The following is a 19,999-nucleotide window of genomic DNA, read 5'->3' on the forward strand; positions in this document are numbered from 1 at the left end:
AATCTTACTATATTCTCCTTAGATCATGTCATATTAATAAGTGGTGTGCCCTTTCAAAGTTCAACCTTTTGGCAGTTGTTTTCTTCAGGGGATATTTATTTCCATTACCAGCGCATGAATTACAGCAAGTGCAACTAGATTTAACAGAGAAACGAAGTATTTCACTACATCTCAATTTTTTGTATTTTGGTAACCAAGAGAAACAGGATTCTCATACATGTAAACACACAATTTCAGAAAATTCAGTAGATTTTTTCCACATAATATATAAGTTAAATAAATTACGTCTTCAAGATATTGTCAGCTAGCAAAAGTAATTTTGAATGTTTTGATATCATAGTAAAAATTAGTGATTCCTTGAAGAATTTATCGTGGAGGTTGTAAGAAACATTTCTGTTTTATCACTCACCTCTTCTGAGCTTTATGAAAATCCATAAAAGTAACTAATAGAATCTATGTGAATTAATATATCTTCTATCAAGCATAGAGCCATAGAGGTATTCAATTCAATTCACTTACTGAGATTAATATATCTTGTATCAAAGCAGGGACCAGTTTGCATAGTTAATACAGTGAAAAGACATGATTGTATTTACACAATGAAAATTAGCATACTTAGTAGCAAAATTTGACCGTGTAACAGCATGTATGACTTCAATTAGTAATTGAAACAAAATATTCACTTAAATTTGAATGGCAACAAAGATCATGTAAAATCAAATTAACTAATAATAAATGTCCAATTTTAAATAATTCATTTTTAGTCATAGTAATAATAAAATGACATGTTTTTGACGGCTAATTGATTTATATAATGCTTATTGCATTGCAAACTATATTTATAGCCTAAAAGGGTTCTAATTAATTAATGAATTGATACTGTATTGTTAAATTTGGACAAGCAAAATTGTGTATAAGTTCTCTATTTCGGTGTGTCGTAATTAATTATTGATTTTAAAAATTGAGTGCATTTGAATTTTATTATTTATTTTGAAATAAATCAACCCCTTATATTGAAATAAATCATTTTAAAAATTAAAGAGTGATTTAAGTGGATACATGTTTGTGATTGATTGACAGTGTAAAATTATTTTACATTGTCAGTGTATCACATATTTTTTCATATGGGTTTAATGGTATACACCGACAGTGTAAAATAGTTTTACACAGTAATTTAATAAAAGTGAACTTTTTCTTATAAATAAGACAAGGAAGTAACAAATATATATCAGCAACAACTAAACTTTATCGAATGATTTAAGATATGAATGAATGTACCCGTGCGGACGCACTGGTCTTCTACTAGCTGTTTTTGACTAAAATAACATTTGTCAACGATTATTTTAGTCAGATTCCAAATGGATTACTTCGGGTTTATTGGACTTTTATTGAAATTTATTAACCTTGATATAAAAATTATTTATAATTTATAATTCATATAAAAATATTTTGGTTTAAATGCATAAGATGGAACATATATTTCCTCATAAAATTAGAGATGTTCATAACAACCTCAAATTTATGAGTAATATTTAATTCACATATAACATCAAAATAATACCTAAGTTATTACATTAAAAAAAACTATTAAATTCATCCATTACATTAAAATACTACTTAATTCAATAATTCATTTAATCTTGAATAGGTTGAGGTGCTTATGATAATTTCGTTGTGCTTTTCATTAGTCTTTTTTTTCTTTTTCATCCTTCACTTTTTTAGCCTTATTTACTTCATATGTTTTTTGATTTTAGAGTTGTTTGTTTCCTATTCTTATTTCCAAAAGAGTCCAATGTCAGATCCATCTGAAGTATTTTGTTATGTATATGTTAAAGGATTCGGAGTTAAGTTATAGATTCCATCCATCCATATTCACTATCTGTTGATTAAAATTAAACTATAAGAATAGGACATGTATAGATACAGAGTGAGAGTTACGTTGTCATAAATAGGGAATTCAATAGTGACCAAATTGATGAAAATAAAGAAGAATAAAATATTTTTCTACAGAACTAATCATTGAGCCTTTGTGTTGAGTTTCCCCCGCATATATTGTTAATTTATACTCTTGAGCAGCAATGGGAGTTGAATGAATACTTTTTGACATGTAATTTTTGTTAGAGAGCATATGTATGTGGATTGAGCAAAGCCTTCATTTATGGTGCAAATGACTTCATTTCTTCTTCCCTGACTTGGTCTACATTTGTTATTTGATCTCAAACCAGTCAATTGTTTTATAACTACAACATGTTTGGATGGAACATTGCCCGGTAACCATTTGGACCGCGGATTTGAATCTGGTGTAAATAGTTGGCTTATTCATCTTGAGGTATGTAAAATAATATCCAAACTTTAATATTAATACTTGCTTTAACTCTGCCATCTTTGAGGCTGCAACTTATGTATACTCGAGTATTTATGTTAAATGTCCACTTTATCTAATTTTTTCAAACTGGAAATAGTGAAAATGAGGTCAGTTAAAAAATCTTATCTTAATTAGCATTCCTATGGAAACTGTCATTGAAAGATTGATTTTGGAATTCATTATTGCGTGACCGTGTCTGAATTTGATTCTTTTTACAGGTTGTGCACTACTTCAATTTCAAGGATACAATATGGCTAGCTGCAATATAAAAGGTGTCTATATGATCTAAGTTGATATGTGCTGCATTGTAATTCCAGAGTTGTTTTGCATGATGAGTTAATATTTTTTAATAATGAGTTGCGTTATGCAGCTTTACTTTGAAGAAAGGGGATGGGGATGGTACTGAAGAGATGACTATTTTGGATTATTTTGTTAATGTATGTAACATAGATCTTGCCTCTTTCTCTGAAAATCAATAATTTAGATTAGGAGTGTTTTAAGTTTGTTTGTTGTCTTCTGCTTTGAGGTGAATATATATAACTTTTGAAAACATATATACCAATTGAGATGAATTTAAGTTTTTACATTTGTTACGTATTGTATTTGTTAAACTGTTTAAATTGTGTGTTTGGTTACTAACTCCCTTTGTTCGTGTTTTTTCCTTTAGCTGTGTGAATTAGTGTCATTGCAACGATATACAAAAGCTCTGTCCACACTTCAAAGGGCTTCATTAGTAGAGAAGTCCAGACATAAGCCACAAGAGAGAATGATAATTTTATTAGATGTAAGTTGTTTTGCCAAGTTTTGGTTGATATTGCTATGTCATCCATATGTCGCGGCTGAAAGGTTCTATTTGTTGCAGGCACTTAAAACTAGCAACTATGGTGTGAGAACCTTTGTTCAAAGTTGTGGAATTACTATAAAGCTTATATGAGCTCAATCTTCATTTGATTCGGTGTAACAGTTTCTTCTTATTAACCATCATTTCGATTCATTAATCACCATTTCGATTTGTTTATTCTCATTTATTTCGTTTCAGGAAATTTCAAAGGATCGCTTCAAGAAATTGCTTCAAGGGTTCGTTTGACATTCTCTTCATCAAAGAATTCGAATTTAAGGTTTGAATCTGCGTTTCTTCTGGTATTTTTAGTTCAAGTCTTCATTTCAGTTCGAATTTCAGGAACTTAAATGTGCTTAAACTATTTTCATACAAGTTGTTTTTAGAAACTGTTATCATTATGTGAAAGATTCCTTTGTTTTCTGATGTTGGAAAGTCTTCTCTAAGAAATGATGTTGGTTTTGTTTTTGTTATTAGTCCGGCGAAAAAGCTGTGAGTTGTGGTATTGATTAACTTAACTTAGCTTTATAAAAGATCTGCATCTCAGGTTAGAGCAATTAGGTCCCTTTTTTTCCTTTGCAATTATGACAACAATTAAGAAAAACAATGAACATTCACTTTAACATGTTATTCTTGTTCCATATTTGATTTTCAACTCAGCTTTCATTTTCAAATCATAACTTCATGATTTGTTTCCTGAGATTTAATTGCCGCCTGATGTGATTGTAGTAATGAATTGCATTTGTTACACGTTATGTGTGATTTCCTTGTAGTTAGTGTGATTGTAGTTATGATTTTCTTGTCCTTATGTTATGGTTCATTAATCACAATTTTGATTTTGTTCTATATTCTCATACATGAAATTCAGTCTTGAGTATGTACCATGGGTTACGAACCTTTGAAATGAAAGAAACTCTCTGTTAAATGCACCATCGTCCGTTCACTTTACCTTTGAATATCATTTTTGACGTTTGGTTTAAAATATAGTTTTCCTTTTTTTTTTTTGACAAAAATAGTTTTCCTTCTTAAAGGCAAAGTTTAGCACTTATAGTTTTTAGTTTTATCTGATTGTTGTAGTTGCATTTTGAAGTATAGTTTGTGTAAAGTTTAGACTTTATTTGGTTGAGTTTTTTCTAAATGTGATTATGAATCAACTTGATTTGGTAGCTGTTAACAATTTATATTTTCATGTCTCATATATAGTTGAATCATTTTTTATCATACATGTTATATTTTCATATGATTGGTTTCTCTAACTTGAATCATACACGAGTTTATGGCTTAATTATATTGTCTGATGGTTGTAAACGGGCACCGGAATCGCAGAACTCGTTTCCCTTGAAATATCGAAACAGGTTGGTAGGGAGTTCTATTAGTATGCGTCTAATCGTTTTCTATGTTTATTGTTAGGGAGTTAATCTTTCAGAGTTGGATTCTACACCTAAAAAATTATATTCATAGTATAAAAGGAAAACAGGTAGTAGTATAATAATAAAAGGCTAGAAAAAAAAAGAAGAATAGATTGAAGTGTGAAAGCTTGGCATTTTGTGGCTCTCAATATAGCCAGTATATGCAGGTATAGATAACTGTGTACTTTTTCACTGTAACTTTTTCATATTATAAAAAACAAGACACTGCTGTAATATTATTATAAAATAACAAGAGCAGGTATAATATTATTTATTTTTTTAGCAAATTGAATATCATGTTGTCTTTATTAAAATAACATGTTAATTACTTTTATTTTGTTCATTGTTATGATAAAAATAATTACTCATCCCAGCTTTTCGGATCCATACTTTATGAAAACATGTTTGAGTATATGATATGTAATGCGATTGATATTTATTGTTTGAGTCACAGAAATAAGATGGATCTCTTCTAGAGGATGTACATACTCTTCCGTGGAGATGAAGTCTAGCATAAGTATGGATACTAATGCTATAAAAACTGTAGTTACAATTCACTAAATTATGATAGCTTAAGCTTAAAGCAGGTGGACATATAAAGAGGAAGGATAAGCTTGAACGTTATGCATTTTGGCCACTTGAACCTTATGCGTTTTTTTCCACTTGCAGGTAAAAACATTCTTTTAATGTATCGTAATTCTTCAGCGTTGATGCATTATGAGTATCGATTTTCTCCATTTCTGAAAAGAAATGGATTCTTCAATTACTATATTTCTTATGTATAATGATGCACATTTCAGATCATAATGAATGCAGATCTAGCCTAAAAACTTCCATTTGTGTGATAATTTCTGAGATCAATAGCTAGGACTCAACCTCAACATCACCAAAATCTGTAGGACATTTAAAATTAAATGGTCTAAAAGTTAATATGTTGTACAGTGTTACAAAATTAAGGTACGTAGAATAGGTATAGAATAGGTTTAAAATGTGTTTGTTATATCACAACAACCCTGGTACGGATTATAGCATCACCTAGCACGGTTTTACACTCAACCATATAAATTATTATTTTTCTTACTTGAATTTTGCATATTATCTTTCATGTTATCTGTGGTTTTCCGATGTGCAGGATTTTTGCTTTATTCCAGCCTGTCTGCAGCGTGCATTATGGTCGATGTTGACAAGGGGTCAACTCATCAATAAATACAACCTGCTATCTTAATCAAAGTTCTCAGTCTGGTGTTACTTTTTGCACAAATTGAGGTCTGTTTGCTTCAAACTATGGCTGTTTTTTTAGAATGGCTTATACTTCCCCAACTAATCTTACTATATTCTCCTTAGATCATGTCATATTAATAAGTGGTGTGCCCTTTCAAAGTTCAACCTTTCGGCAGTTGTTTTCTTCAGGGGATATTTATTTCCATTACCAGCGCATGAATTACAGCAAGTGCAACTAGATTTAACAGAGAAACGAAGTATTTCACTACATCTCAATTTTTTGTATTTTGGTAACCAAGAGAAACAGGATTCTCATACATGTAAACACACAATTTCAGAAAATTCAGTCGATTTTTTCCACATAATACTTAAGTTAAATAAATTACGTCTTCAAGATATTGTCAGCTAGCAAAAGTAATTTTGAATGTTTTGATATCATAGTAAAAATTAGTGATTCCTTGAAGAATTTATCGTGGAGGTTGTAAGAAACATTTCTGTTTTATCACTCACCTCTTCTGAGCTTTATGAAAATCCATAAAAGTAACTAATAGAATCTATGTGAATTAATATATCTTCTATCAAGCATAGAGCCATAGAGGTATTCAACTCAATTCACTTACTGAGATTAATATATCTTGTATCAAAGCAGGGACCAGTTTGCATAGTTAATACAGTGAAAAGACATGATTGTATTTACACAATGAAAATTAGCATACTTAGTAGCAAAATTTGACCGTGTAACAGCATGTATGACTTCAATTAGTAATTGAAACAAAATATTCACTTAAATTTGAATTGCAACAAAGATCATGTAAAATCAGATTAACTAATAATAAATGTCCAATTTTAAATAATTCATTTTTAGTAATAGTAATAATAAAATGACATGTTTTTGACGGCTAATTGATTTATATAATGCTTATTGCATTGCAAACTATATTTATAGCCTATAAGGGTTCTAATTAATTAATTAATGAATTGATAATGTATTGTTAAATTTGGACAAGCAAAATTGTGTATAAGTTCCCTATTTCGGTGTGTCGTAATTAATTATTGATTTTAAAAATTGAGTGCATTTGAATTTTATTATTTATTTTGAAATAAATCAACCCCTTATATTGAAATAAATCATTTTAAAAATTAAAGAGTGATTTAATTGGATACATGTTTGTGATTGATTGACAGTGTAAAATTATTTTACATTGTCAGTGTATCACATATTTTTTCATATGGGTTTAATGGTATACACCGACTGTGTAAAATAGTTTTACACAGTAATTTAATAAAAGTGAACTTTTTCTTATAAATAAGACAAGGAAGTAACAAATATATATCAGCAACAACTAAACCTTATCGAATGATTTAAGATATGAATGAATGTACCCGTGCGGACGCACGGGTCTTCTACTAGTTGTTTTTGACTAAAATAACATTTGTCAACGATTATTTTAGTCAGATTCCAAATGGATTACTTCGGGTTGATTGGACTTTTATTGAAATTTATTAACCTTGATATAAAAAATTATTTATAATTTATAATTCATATAAAAATATTTTGGTTTAAATGCATAAGATGGAGCATATATTTTCTCATAAAATTAGAGATGTTCATAACAACCTCAAATCTATGAGTAATATTTAATTCACATATAACATCAAAATAATACCTAAGTTATTACATTAAAAAAAACTATTAAATCTATCCATTACATTAAAATACTACTTAATTCAATAATTCATTTAATCTTGAATAGGTTGAGGTGCTTATGACAATTTCGGTGTGCTTTTCATTGGTCTTTTTTTTCTTTTTCATCCTTCACTTTTTTAGCCTTTTTTGTCTTGTTACCATCTATTGACATTGTTTTATTAGCTACCCATTTTTCTTTATAGTTCTTCAAATTATGTCACATTTCTCCACATTTTGCACATGTTACTATTGATAGTTTTCTTCACAATATATGAGATTTCGTGGTTCATTATTTGTCTTGTTTCTCATCTTTTTTGGATGACCAATTGTCCGTCTCATCACTAGTGGAGAAATTGTCATATGATTAACCATAGGCCACAATTGTGGTCCATTTGATGGGAAAACAATATTTGAGTAAAGCATTGAAATGTTCATTTCCTACAAAGCCAAAATAGAGCATATTTAGAAACGGCCTCATACATACAAATAGTTATACATGGTTTCATACTTATACTATTCAGCCACATAATATTTAGGTTGTTTATTGTTGTTTAATATACATGTAATGACATGGCAGCATGGTATCGTAGTGAAGTTTCACTTCTTACACGAACATGTTTCCTTTTTCATATTGACACAATTAGTCTCAAATCCATTGTTACACCCAATATTGCAAGTTCATCATAATCATGCCATGTAAGAGTCCATCCTTCTGCTTGTTTTTTTTTTTTGTTTTTTTCAAGTATTAGTTGGATTCTATGACATATACCTCCAATATACTTCTGCAACAATTCCTTCTGGCGAGTTATCATTTTCACTCCTTTGTCGCTCTTATGAGTAGGAAACTTAGCTCCTTTTTCATCATCATTACTCACAAGAGAGCTATGCAAATGGTCATAATCATCACATTCTTTATGATTTATCTCATCTTGAACATTGTCTTTGTTGCCACCAGAAACCTCACCTAAAGTCTTAGGGGGTAAGACTTTAGTCCAGTCCATCTCCTCGAATTCTTCACTGAATTGAAACTTATTTTCCTCAAAACTATCAATTTCACTTGCAATAGAATTCTCATTAGTTCCTTCTTGTATATTGTTTACGTAAAGAACACCAAATGGATAACCCTTCTGATGTTGGTCAGACATGATCACAAGATAGACACAATGGGTGACTTTTGTAACACCCCAATTTTATTTATTAGTTATTTTACTAAATTATTTAATTTTATTAATTATTATTTGATTTAGTAATTAATTAATTATGTGTTTTGTGAATATATGTGATATATATGAGTTTTGGATTATTGGGTGTGAAATGATTAATTTGGCCTAATAGTGTGTTAGGAAGAGAAACACTGGGGGTAAGGTTTAGTAAGCCCATTAAGAGAATTATGTCGGTAAGGGTTTAACTAAAACAAAGAAAATATAAAGTTAGAGAGAGAAGTGAAGAAAAGAAGAAAATAAGAGAAAGAAGGAAAAGGGATAAGAGAAGAGAAGAGGCAGCCCTAGGTTAAAGCTTCATTTAAGGTAAGGGTGGGCTTTCATCTTATTATGGGGTATATGATGTATGAGTGTAACACGGTGAACTGACTTTTATTTTTTAAGCAAGCAATGTTGAGGTGATCAAGAGTCGCCACCAACTTTTATTTTATCCAATTAGGAAAGGTATAAAAGAACAGGAAAGACCTTCTTTGAAAAGAGATTGAGTTCGGGGGGTAGGTTATGAAAAGGGAAGGTGTAAGCACCCTTTTCATCCGTAGTTATCTACGGGCTCTTAGTTGCTTGGCTCACTTTTGTTTGAAATGTTTGATTTGTTTTGAAAGAGTAGTGTGTGTTTAGAAAAACAGTTTTGTTTTGGAAATGTCTAAAAAGACAACGTTAGAAAACGGGGTGTGAAAAGCATTTGATTTGAATTGTTGTGAGCAAGCACTTAAGAGCTACCTACCCTAAGTTCGAAAGGTCTTTCCTATTCATTAATGCTTTCCTTGGGCGATAGTACTATCCATACCATTTGAGGGTAGGTAGTCCTATACATTGGATGTGCGGGTCATCGAACGTCATAGAGGCTATCCATACCTTAAAGAGGGTAGGAAGTCCTATGCGTTGTAAATAGTCATAAAGGCAACATGTAAGGATACCTTAGCCATCGAAGGGACGATCACCATTTAATCGAGGGACTAGATCATTTATACCAAAGGCATCATCGAAGGGACTATGATATTTGAATCGGAGGGACGTGGTGATTTTGAATCGAAGGCAGCATAGGCTAAGGTATCCCTACGCTCGAAGGGACTTGACTATTATTTTCCGAAAAGGCAACCAAGAGGGGGTACCCTAAAGGTGAGTGTGTGAACAGTAAAAAAGGAGTGTGTTATGTTCAGATATTTAATCTTTGAAGTTAGTGAGCTAACGGTTCAGTTATTAGTCTTGGCATACAATCCTATTAAACATTCATCTAAGCAGTTATATGACAGTTTATATGTGCGGAGAGTAAATGCGAAAAAGTAAATCTACGCTATTACAAAAAATCCCATGTGACCTATAGATCGATTGCTAATATTTAAGTAAACCATTTAAATAAGTATTAAAAAAACAAAAACAAACATGCGACTTTCATCGGAGTTTGAGGTGAGAAGAGAAATCGGGAGAATAAAATTAGAAAAATTAGGATTAATGAGATTAAGTAAAAAAACCTAAATTAATTATTAAACTAGTTCTACATTAACCTAATTCTAATTATTTATCCTAATTAGTCTAATTAATTAAAATTGGTTAGAAAACCTAAATAATCTAATTAACTAAAATTAATTAAAAATCTAATTAAGCTAATTAATTAAATTAATTATAATTAAACCTAAAGAGATTAACTTAACTAGAAAAATTCTAATCCTAATTTTCTAAGTTAATGGCATATTAGTGAGTTGATTAAGGTTAATAAAAAAACAACAATTAAAACAATAAAAAAAAAGAGAGATAAAAGAACCAAGAGGCTGGGATCCTGTGTGGATGAGAGCTGAAGGAACATTGTAGAGAGCGCTCCTGGGTCCTTGGATCTGGGCTATAGGAAATCTGATGGTGGCGATACAAGGGCATATGGTACGCATGTGAAGACGAGACGCACTGGATATGAAATCAGTTAAATGTTAAAATTATTGCCATTGGGAGGATTCGAACCCTTGCCCTTAGAGTAGGTAGTGCCTTTCCTTTACCAAGTGAACTGCAATGTTTAGTCGTTAGTGAATTGTTAGTACAGATTAAATATAAAAAAAACAAACAATAAAATGTTCAAACAAAGTCAGCGCGCGGGCCCTCCCTTGTTCTGATCAACGAATCACGTTTGGAGAGAGGGTTGGAGAATTTTGACCAGCTAGTACGTGACCGCCACGCATGGAGAGAGAAGAGCACTTGTTGACCGACCATTGAGTGGCTAACATGCACGTAGTCAAAGGTCTCGGTTACTGTTCATCTCCTCTAACCTTGATACCTGCGGAAATTCGTGCGGGATTATCTACGCCTTTTCTTGCGGATTTCCCACGGATTCAAGGCAACAGCTTGGAGCCTGTAAAATAAAGATCAAGAGAAAGAAGGAACAACCCAGATCACTGTAAAATTATGCTGCAGACTCATTGGAATGGTCCTCTGGATCGAATATGGCCTGGAACATAGGGTACGACAGCTCATGTTCTTGAAGCCCTAACAATGGTGTTTCTCATTAGGGACGTTAGGGCTTCATTTTAATGGTCCTAACCTGTCTCAAACACTACCAAAAACTCAAACCAAACATTAGATTCAATTTAAATGCGTCAAAATAGAACAAACAAAAATTCAAGAATTGCATAAAAATATGAACATGATGCGTGCGTTTTGAACGATCTTGATCGTGTATCTTGATGAGTACCTACCTTTTTCCACCTTACAAGGAGAATGGATCCTTTGGTTACGGCCGATCTGAGCTGCAAACAAGAAAACTAAAGTTGCTTTTATGTGAAAGTTTTTGAACTTGGAGAGGTGCTTCTAAGACTAGGGTCTTTTTCGTGGCTCCCAGGTTATGTGCTTATATATGAGAATATATTAGGGAGAATTAGGGCAACAAACATGGAAGGAATCAAATGCCTTGATTGAATAAAATTTGATTTTTATTTTTTGCACCAAAGTTTTCTATTTTAAGCTCCATCCTATTTCATGCATCTTTCTCACGTGTTTATGGTCTTCTCAATCAATTTGAATTGATCAAATATTTATGGGATCCATCACATAATATTTCTTATTATTCATCCATGATTTTATTTGATTGTCATTGAAATTAAATAAATAAAATCAACTATAAGTGAAGAAAAAACATGGAATAAATAATATTTGATCTATGGGCCCTTTGGATGATTAATATAAAACCTCATGAATTAAATCAAATATTTTTATATTTTTACTTGATTTCTTTAGATTTTAAACAAATAAAATCCAAATAAAATAAATAAATATCATAAAAATAAATGAATGATATTATGAACCCTTAATTAGGTCGTGTTCATGTTTGAAATTCAATCCTTGGGCCCACTAATAAAAAAATGCAAAATTCATTCAGTTATGGTTTTGTGCATTTCTTGAAATTTAACCCATTGTGCAATTCATAACTTCCTCAATTTTGATCATATGAGAGTGTTCCAAAACTTTTTAGAAAGCTCAAAGGGTCCCCTAAGCACTCCTTTTGGTTTCATTTTCATTGAAGTTTCCCTGTTTATGTACACTTCTTTTCAAAAAGATGACTTTTTAATGACTTTTTGGAGGACCTGTAATGTTTTGGATCATATCTCTCGAATGAAGCATTTCTGGCCTTGGCATGTGAGAGGCAAAGTTGTAGAGAATGAAATTTCCTTGAGAATAGCCTTTGGTTGGACCATTTCTGATAAAGTATGAGAGAGTTATGCCCAGTCAAAGTTGAGTTGACTTTTTCTCCTTAAACCCTAACTTAGAAACTTTTCCTTTTGATGATTTTTGAGCTTTTCTTGATGAATCATGATCAACCCTTGATCAAATGATGAATGTAACTTCAAAATGTTGATGTTGGCAAAAAATCAGGAGTTTTGACTGTAATTTGACCATAGTTGACTTTTAGGTCAAACTAGTCGACTATTGACCATTTGAACGGTTAACTGAGCAATCTTATGAATCAGAGCTTGAAACTTGGTATGAGGATTCCTTGAAGCCTATAGGAAGCCATGAAGTCTACTTGAGGTGCCAGAGGTCCCATTTTCCTTGATTAAATCCAAACCCTAATTTTGGTCCTCATTGCTTAGGAGGAGTGTGAACATGCTTGCAATCCTTGTGTAGCCTTGAGTATCTGAATATCATGTGAGTCTGAAGAGACTGTTTGAGCCAAGATATCTTGAAATATGATGGGAAAATTTTGGGGTATGACATCTGCCCCTGTTCAATCTTTTTAATCCTGAGGATGTAGATTGGCTTGTGTGCCAGTCGGAATCTGAAGGTGGAAGAGGATTGAACACTAAAATACCAAGAAATTTGCCTTTGCTGATACAGGGACTTCTAACGGAGATGGCCTTACAGATGCCATCAGGATGTTGACAGGAAGTTGTCTGAGATGGGCTTAAAGATGCCATCTAGGTGTTGACAGAGTGTTGTCTAAAGCAGATGCTTTTCAGACTGAGTCATTTGATTGTGTCTTAAGGAGAGGTTCATCAAAGTGAAGTAATGTCTTATAGAAGACTACCTGAAGAGGTTCCTAAATAGGGTAGATCGTTGACTGATGTAAAGGAGATTAGGCTTTGGACAAAGCTCGGGAAGAATTGTCTTAGAGAAGACTGGATAAAAACTTCTTGAAAGGGAAAGAGATGTATTAGAAAAGATTGGATAAATATATTAAAGAATATTACCTAAAAAGGTGGAGATATGTCTTAGAGAATACTACCTAGAAAGGCTATGATATGTCTTGAACAGGACTAACCTAGAAAGGCATGACATGTCTTAAACAAGATCGGCCTAGAAAGGCTCCTAGAAAGGATATGATATGTCCTAAACAAGACTGACCTAGCAAGGTTGATAAACGTCTTAGAAAAAGACTACCTAGAAAGGTTGATAAACGTCTTAGAAAAGACTACCTAGCAAGGTTGATAAACGTCTTAGAAAAGACTACCTAGAAAGGTTGATACACGTCTTAGAAAAGACTACCTAGAAAGGTTGATGAATGTCTTAGAAAAGACTACCTAGAAAGGTTGATAAACGTCTTAGAAAAGACTACCTAGAAAGGTTGATAAACGTTTTAGAAAAGACTACCTAGAAAGGTTGATAAATGTCTTAGAAAAGACTACCTAGAAAGGTTGAAAAATGTCTTAGAAAAGACTACCTAGAAAGGTTGATAAACGTCTTAGAAAAGACTACCCAGAAAAGGTTGATAAATGTCTTAGAAAAGACTACCCAGAAAAGGTTGATAAATGTCTTAGAAAAGACTACCTAGAAAGGTTGATAAACGTCTTAGAAAAGACTACCTAGAAAGGTTGATAAACGTCTTAGAAAAGACTACCTAGAAAGGTTGATAAATGTCTTAGAAAAGACTACCTAGAAAGGTTGATAAATGTCTTAGAAAAGACTACCTAGAAAGGTTGATAAACGTCTTAGAAAAGACTACCTAGAAAGGTTGATAAACGTCTTAGAAAAGACTACCTAGAAAGGTTGATAAACATCTTAGAAAAGACTACCTAGAAAGGTTGATAAATGTCTTAGAAAAGACTACCTAGAAAGGTTGATAAATGTCTTAGAAAAGACTACCTAGAAAGGTTCCTATAAAGGATGAGAAATTCTTTGAATTATCTTTGGAGAAAGACCTGGAATGAAGCATAAGAACCGTATTTATGTCTTGAATGAGCGTTAAGATTGAATTGTTGATACAATCGACTTTGCACTGTATCTGGATGATAATGTTCTTTTGATTGTGGAATGACCTGAAAAGGCAAAATAAGTTTTATGCAATGTCATGATGCATGTATTGGTGAGGTTCTCGAAATAAACGAGAATGATGAATGTTATGTATGTATTGTGAATGATGCAAGGATAGACTATATAGTCGAAGCATATTGGTAGCTTTGTATATCAATTGCTGGGTGAGAAAATAAATCTCTGGGTGCTGCTGGAGACACTGACAAAGTGATTGAGAATTTCTGTCTTCCGTTCGAGGATATCCAACTGGGGATTTTTGATCACCGCTTGGGGATGAGAATAACTTGAGTGATCTGATCCTGATATATCCTGGGGACAAGAGAGAAGAGTAATCTTCTAATATACTATATGTTCGAGCTCTGTTGTGAGTGTCAACTTTTAATGGGGATTGTGAGTTTGAATAAACCCTGTTGGAAAAGAAGATTGTGTCGGAGAACCGGTAGTGTCGGAGAAATAAACTCCGTTGGGGAACCACGTCTTTGTTGGGGAAGAGATTATTTGAAGATAACTTCTTGAGAAATTCTACGTGAACATTGCTCAGTAGGGAAGATTCCTAGAGATTTCAGTTTTTCATTGCCCCATGTCTTTGAGTACTTGCTGTTGGAAAACACTTTTAACCATATGTGGTCTTTCGCTTGCGGGCATATACCTGCCCCTGGAATCAGTAGCCTGATATGCTTGATACTTGAGTTTGGAATTAGAATCTTCAAAGGAGAGACGGATACTGACATCATCTGATGCTAGTAGCTAAATAGCATTTGTTGAGATTTGTGACTGATGTGACATGCCCCCAGTGATGGACTAACTTCTCTGGTTGTTCAGTGCCTCTGAGAGATTCTATGAATCGTGACCAGCTTTCCCCCAGTAAATGGGATAATAGTATGTCATGCCCCTTGTATAAACAAGCTTTTAGCTGATCGAGTCATGCATACGAGACGTCTCTGCAAATTTATTTGTCGGGAGGACTTTTAGTCATTAGTTATGCCTCATGCAGATTCTTCCTGATGTCAAACATTTGAAATTACGTAGACAAAATTGTCTTATAATGACACTCATGAAAATGCAATTAATATGTCCGTCTTGGAGTTTTAAAAACATTTTTAGTAAAACAAAAGATGTAAGAAAGTGATATTTGTAAAAACATGATATCAACTCAGGATTTGTAGTAGACCTTAAGGAGTCAGGATACATTTGGTAACAGTGCGCTTTTGAGCTAACCATGCTTCAGTTAGGACTTTCAAAGATTGTAACGTGGCTTGGTTCATAGTTTTAAGAAACAAAGGATAACGGCTCGAAGTATATTTGTACCCATCCCAATCTTCGTGATGTTCTTCGGTCTATGCTCAGCTAACTGTGCGTTCGTGTTCCAAAAGACTTTGGAATTATAACACTGACATTGGTGATGGTCCGAAAACCTGAAGTTTGTTTAAAAGGCAGTCATCTATCCTTTTTCTTGTAATATATATATATATATATATTGTCAAGGATTTGTAGTGACCTATGCTTTTATTTCATGAATTATGGATGTTTGGAAGAGTTTCTATGGATAAAATCATGAGAGAACAAAACTGTCCCCGATCTACCATTTTTGAGAAAGAACCTTTATTCAATCCCCCCTTTCTAAGTGTTTTCACTCCTTCAATTGGTATCAGAGCGCCAGTTCTAGGTGCAAACACTTAACCGTGTTAGAGAAAAGATTCAAGGAGAAAAACACAAAATGGTTGAAACAACTACTTCTACTTCTACTCCTGAGCAAAACAACAATGGTAACAATGCAAGCAGTAACTTCAATGGTTACAATAGACCACCAGTCTTTGATGGTGAAAACTTTGAGTACTGGAAAGATAGACTTGAAAGTTACTTTCTTTGTCAAGATGGTGACTTATGGGATTTAGTGTTGGATGGTTACACATATCCTATAAATGCTCGTGGAGTCAAGATTACAAAACAAGCTATGAGTGATGACCAAAAGAAAAAATTCAAGAATCATCACAAATCAAGAACTATATTGTTAAATGCTATGTCACATGCTGAGTATGAGAAAATAACAAATAGAGAAATAGCTCATGATATCGTTGAATCTCTAAATATGACTCATGAGGGAAATGCTCAAGTAAATGAGACAAAGGCTCTGGCTCTCATCTAGAAGTATGAAGCTTTCAAGATGGAAGATGATGAGAACATTGAAGCAATGTTTTCAAGATTCCAGACTCTGACTGCTGGATTGAGAGTACTTGATAAAGGCTACACCAAAGCTGATCATGTAAAGAAGATTATCAGAAGCTTACCCAGAAGATGGGGACCCATGGTGACTGCATTCAAGATGGCCAAGAATCTGAATGAGGTATCTCTTGAAGAGCTGATAAGTGTCTTGAGGAGTCATGAAATTGAGCTGGATGCAAATGAGCCTCAAAAGAAAGGTAAGTCCATTGCGTTAAAATCTAAAAATAAAAACTGTGCTAACGCTTTTCAGGCTGAAGAAGAAGAATCTGACGAGTCAGAGTCAGAGTCAGAAGATGATGAATTATCTCTCTTATCCAGAAGAGTAAATCAACTTTGGAAGAGAAAGCAAAGAAGATTCAAGAACTTCAAGAGACCTGAAAAGGGAGAATCTTCTGAACTCAGAAGATCTAGCAAGAAGAAGGTTACGTGCTATGAATGCAAAGAACCTAGACACTACAAGAGTGAATGTCCCAAGCTTCAGAGGGAAAAGCCCAGAAAGAAGTTTGATAAAAAGAAAGGCTTGATGGCTACATGAGATGACTCTGGTTCATCAGATCAAGAGTCAGACTCTGAAGATGAGCAAGCCAACGTAGCACTTATGACAACAATTGACGCTGGTGAAGAGTCTACTTCTGATTCAGACTCTAATGAGGTATTTTCTGAACTCACTAAGGATGATCTAGTTTCCAGCTTATCATAACTTCTGGAACTCAAGAGTCAACTTAATATTAAATACAAAAAAGCTCAAAAAGCTCTTTGCATCTGAAACTAAGAGACTTGAAATAGAAAATTCTGATATGAAAGAGAAAGTTTTAAAATTAACTAAAGATGTTGAATCATCTTCAAGTTCAGAAAAATCTATTCCAAGCACTAACAATATTTTGAAAGAATATGACTTGAGCTTCAGAAAGTTCTTATCTAGAGGTATAGGTAGAAGTCAGCTAGCTGTCGCACGCTTGCGGAAAATGAACAGAGTCGCCACCGATATATTTATCCCATAAGGGAAAGGAATATCAGAAAACCTAGGAAAGGAAGGAACAAGGTCTTGCGACCAGAGAATCTAGGTACGGAAGTCGGTTACGCAAGGGGAAGGTGCTAGCACCCCTCACGCCCATCGTACTCGATGGTATCCACCTATGTTTGTTTCTATCTAAAGGGTGTAAAACTATGTCTATGTCTAAATGCGAAATGAATGCAAAATGTAGGGAAAATAAAGAATTGTACTCGCACGGGCCCTACCCCGCTGCCTACGTATCCTTTTCAGCAATCAGAGTTACCGTAGCTCGGCTAAAGATTTTCTGTTTGTTTTTGTGTTTTTTAGTTGGGCGGAGTTAACGCTCGCGCTCTTGCATAAGGGGACAGCCTAGGATGCAATGGAGCGGAGATAACAATGCCCTTAAGAAAGGAGAGAAGAGAGAGAGAGTTTGAGTGTTTCGAGGAAATCCCTAAAGCAAGGGAAACTCGAGTTACTCTATGGTTTGTGTTTTTTAGAATTTGGGAACTTACGCCCGAATGGAACCCTAAAGCAAGGGAAATCCAGGCACTCGAATGATTCCCTAAAGCAAGGGAGATCCAAGCTTCCATCCCCTTTTTAAGATTTTCACTTTTTTATTAATGTTTTAAGTATTTTCTTTGTATTTTTTATAGGGAATTTATTCAAGTATTTTTATTAGTGTTTTATGTTGAAAAGAAAAAAGAATGGAAAGAGGGGGACTAGCCTAATTTCTAAGCCTAATGTCATTCTAATTCTAAATCCTAATAGAAGTGGGGGAAGAGATTATTTAAGCATTTCACAATATAAGAAAATATTCAAAAAAAATAAAAGGAACAAAGTCTAAACTATTTTTGAAAATATTCACAAGCAATTGCATTTTTATTCATATGAGAAACTATTTTTATTAAAGCCTAAAAACTATTTATTTATTATGGTTTATCAACCAATCAAAATTCAAGGAAACAACAATTAAAATTCGATTAAAAGAAAATAAAATTCTAAAAGTCTAATTGAGTAAAAATATTTTTGTCATTTTTATTTAAGAAAAATTCAATTAATAAGCAAGAAAGAAGAAAAGAAAATCAATTTTTAATTTGTTTTTATTAAACAGCAAGGGGGTGTATCAGAAATTAGTATTATGAATTAACTAGTTAGAGCAAAAACAGGGCCTGAAATGGGGGTGGGGATAGTTAGGTAGCGCATGGCCCAAGGTCATTGGAGAGTGGTGCATTAGTAAAATGGGGGCGAAATCCAGAAAGAGTCTAGGCCCTGACGCGCGTGTGGACCAATGCCACTCCATCATTTCATTTTTATTGCATTTATTAAGCCATTATTTACACTTTATTGTTCATATTTTTCACATGGGAACGTAACATGAAATCATATAGTAACAATAAGTCAATTGGTGCAGTGGATTTTAAGTAGAATAGGACAAAGTAAAACACCATGAACCAATAGTAGCTTGCCAATGCATCGTCCTAATGATTGAGATAAAACAAAATGGCAAAAGTGTGGGAACATGAACCAGTGCGAGAGCTCCACGTCAGCGGAGAGAGATGCCGTCATCCAGACATGCACAGACGCCGGAGCAGAGCTCCGGTCGTCTTCTCCGGCCAGCTCACGGCGGAGACGAGTGAAATTTTCCAGAAATTAATCAAAATACCGTCGTTTTTTTCGGATTCTTGCGTAGATCATGGATCTGGCCTCAGTTTCCCTTGATTCTCACTTAAATGTCAAAACCGAATACGAATCCAAAAACCCTAACTATGAGTAACATCACCAAAATCGACTGCAAGCATACCAATGGAGTCCTAACAGATTCTAACATTCATAGACCTTGAATACATAGTTCAAACACACAAGCAAGCATCATATTAACCAGATCGAAACCGTTCAAGAATGAAAGCTTCATACCAGCATAACACGCAGTATAGCATATATGTAAGTTTAAAATCCAGATGCACATGACCTATTAGATATAGCTAACATGTTGAGAGAGTTTCTAGATCTTACCTGACGCAAGTCTTGAATCCGAGCAAAGATAGAGATGATCTCTGCGAGCTGCTTCCACTTCCTTGAATCTTGGTGAGGACTGACAGAAGTGCTTGATGATGATGATGGATTTGAAACGAGTTTGCTGCGTTTGTTGCTTTGGTAGAGAGAAGGAGTGATGATGATGTTGATGATGAAGGTGCAGTGATGAGAAGGTGCGTGGTGGTGGTTCTTGCGTGGTGGTGGAGAAGAGTGGGAGATTCGGTTATGGTGGTGGCGGAGGTGAAAGGAGATACTGATCAGAGTTTGTTAGGGGTTGT

Source organism: Vicia villosa, linkage group LG5 (assembly GCF_029867415.1).
Source record: "Vicia villosa cultivar HV-30 ecotype Madison, WI linkage group LG5, Vvil1.0, whole genome shotgun sequence".
NCBI lineage: Eukaryota > Viridiplantae > Streptophyta > Magnoliopsida > Fabales > Fabaceae > Vicia > Vicia villosa.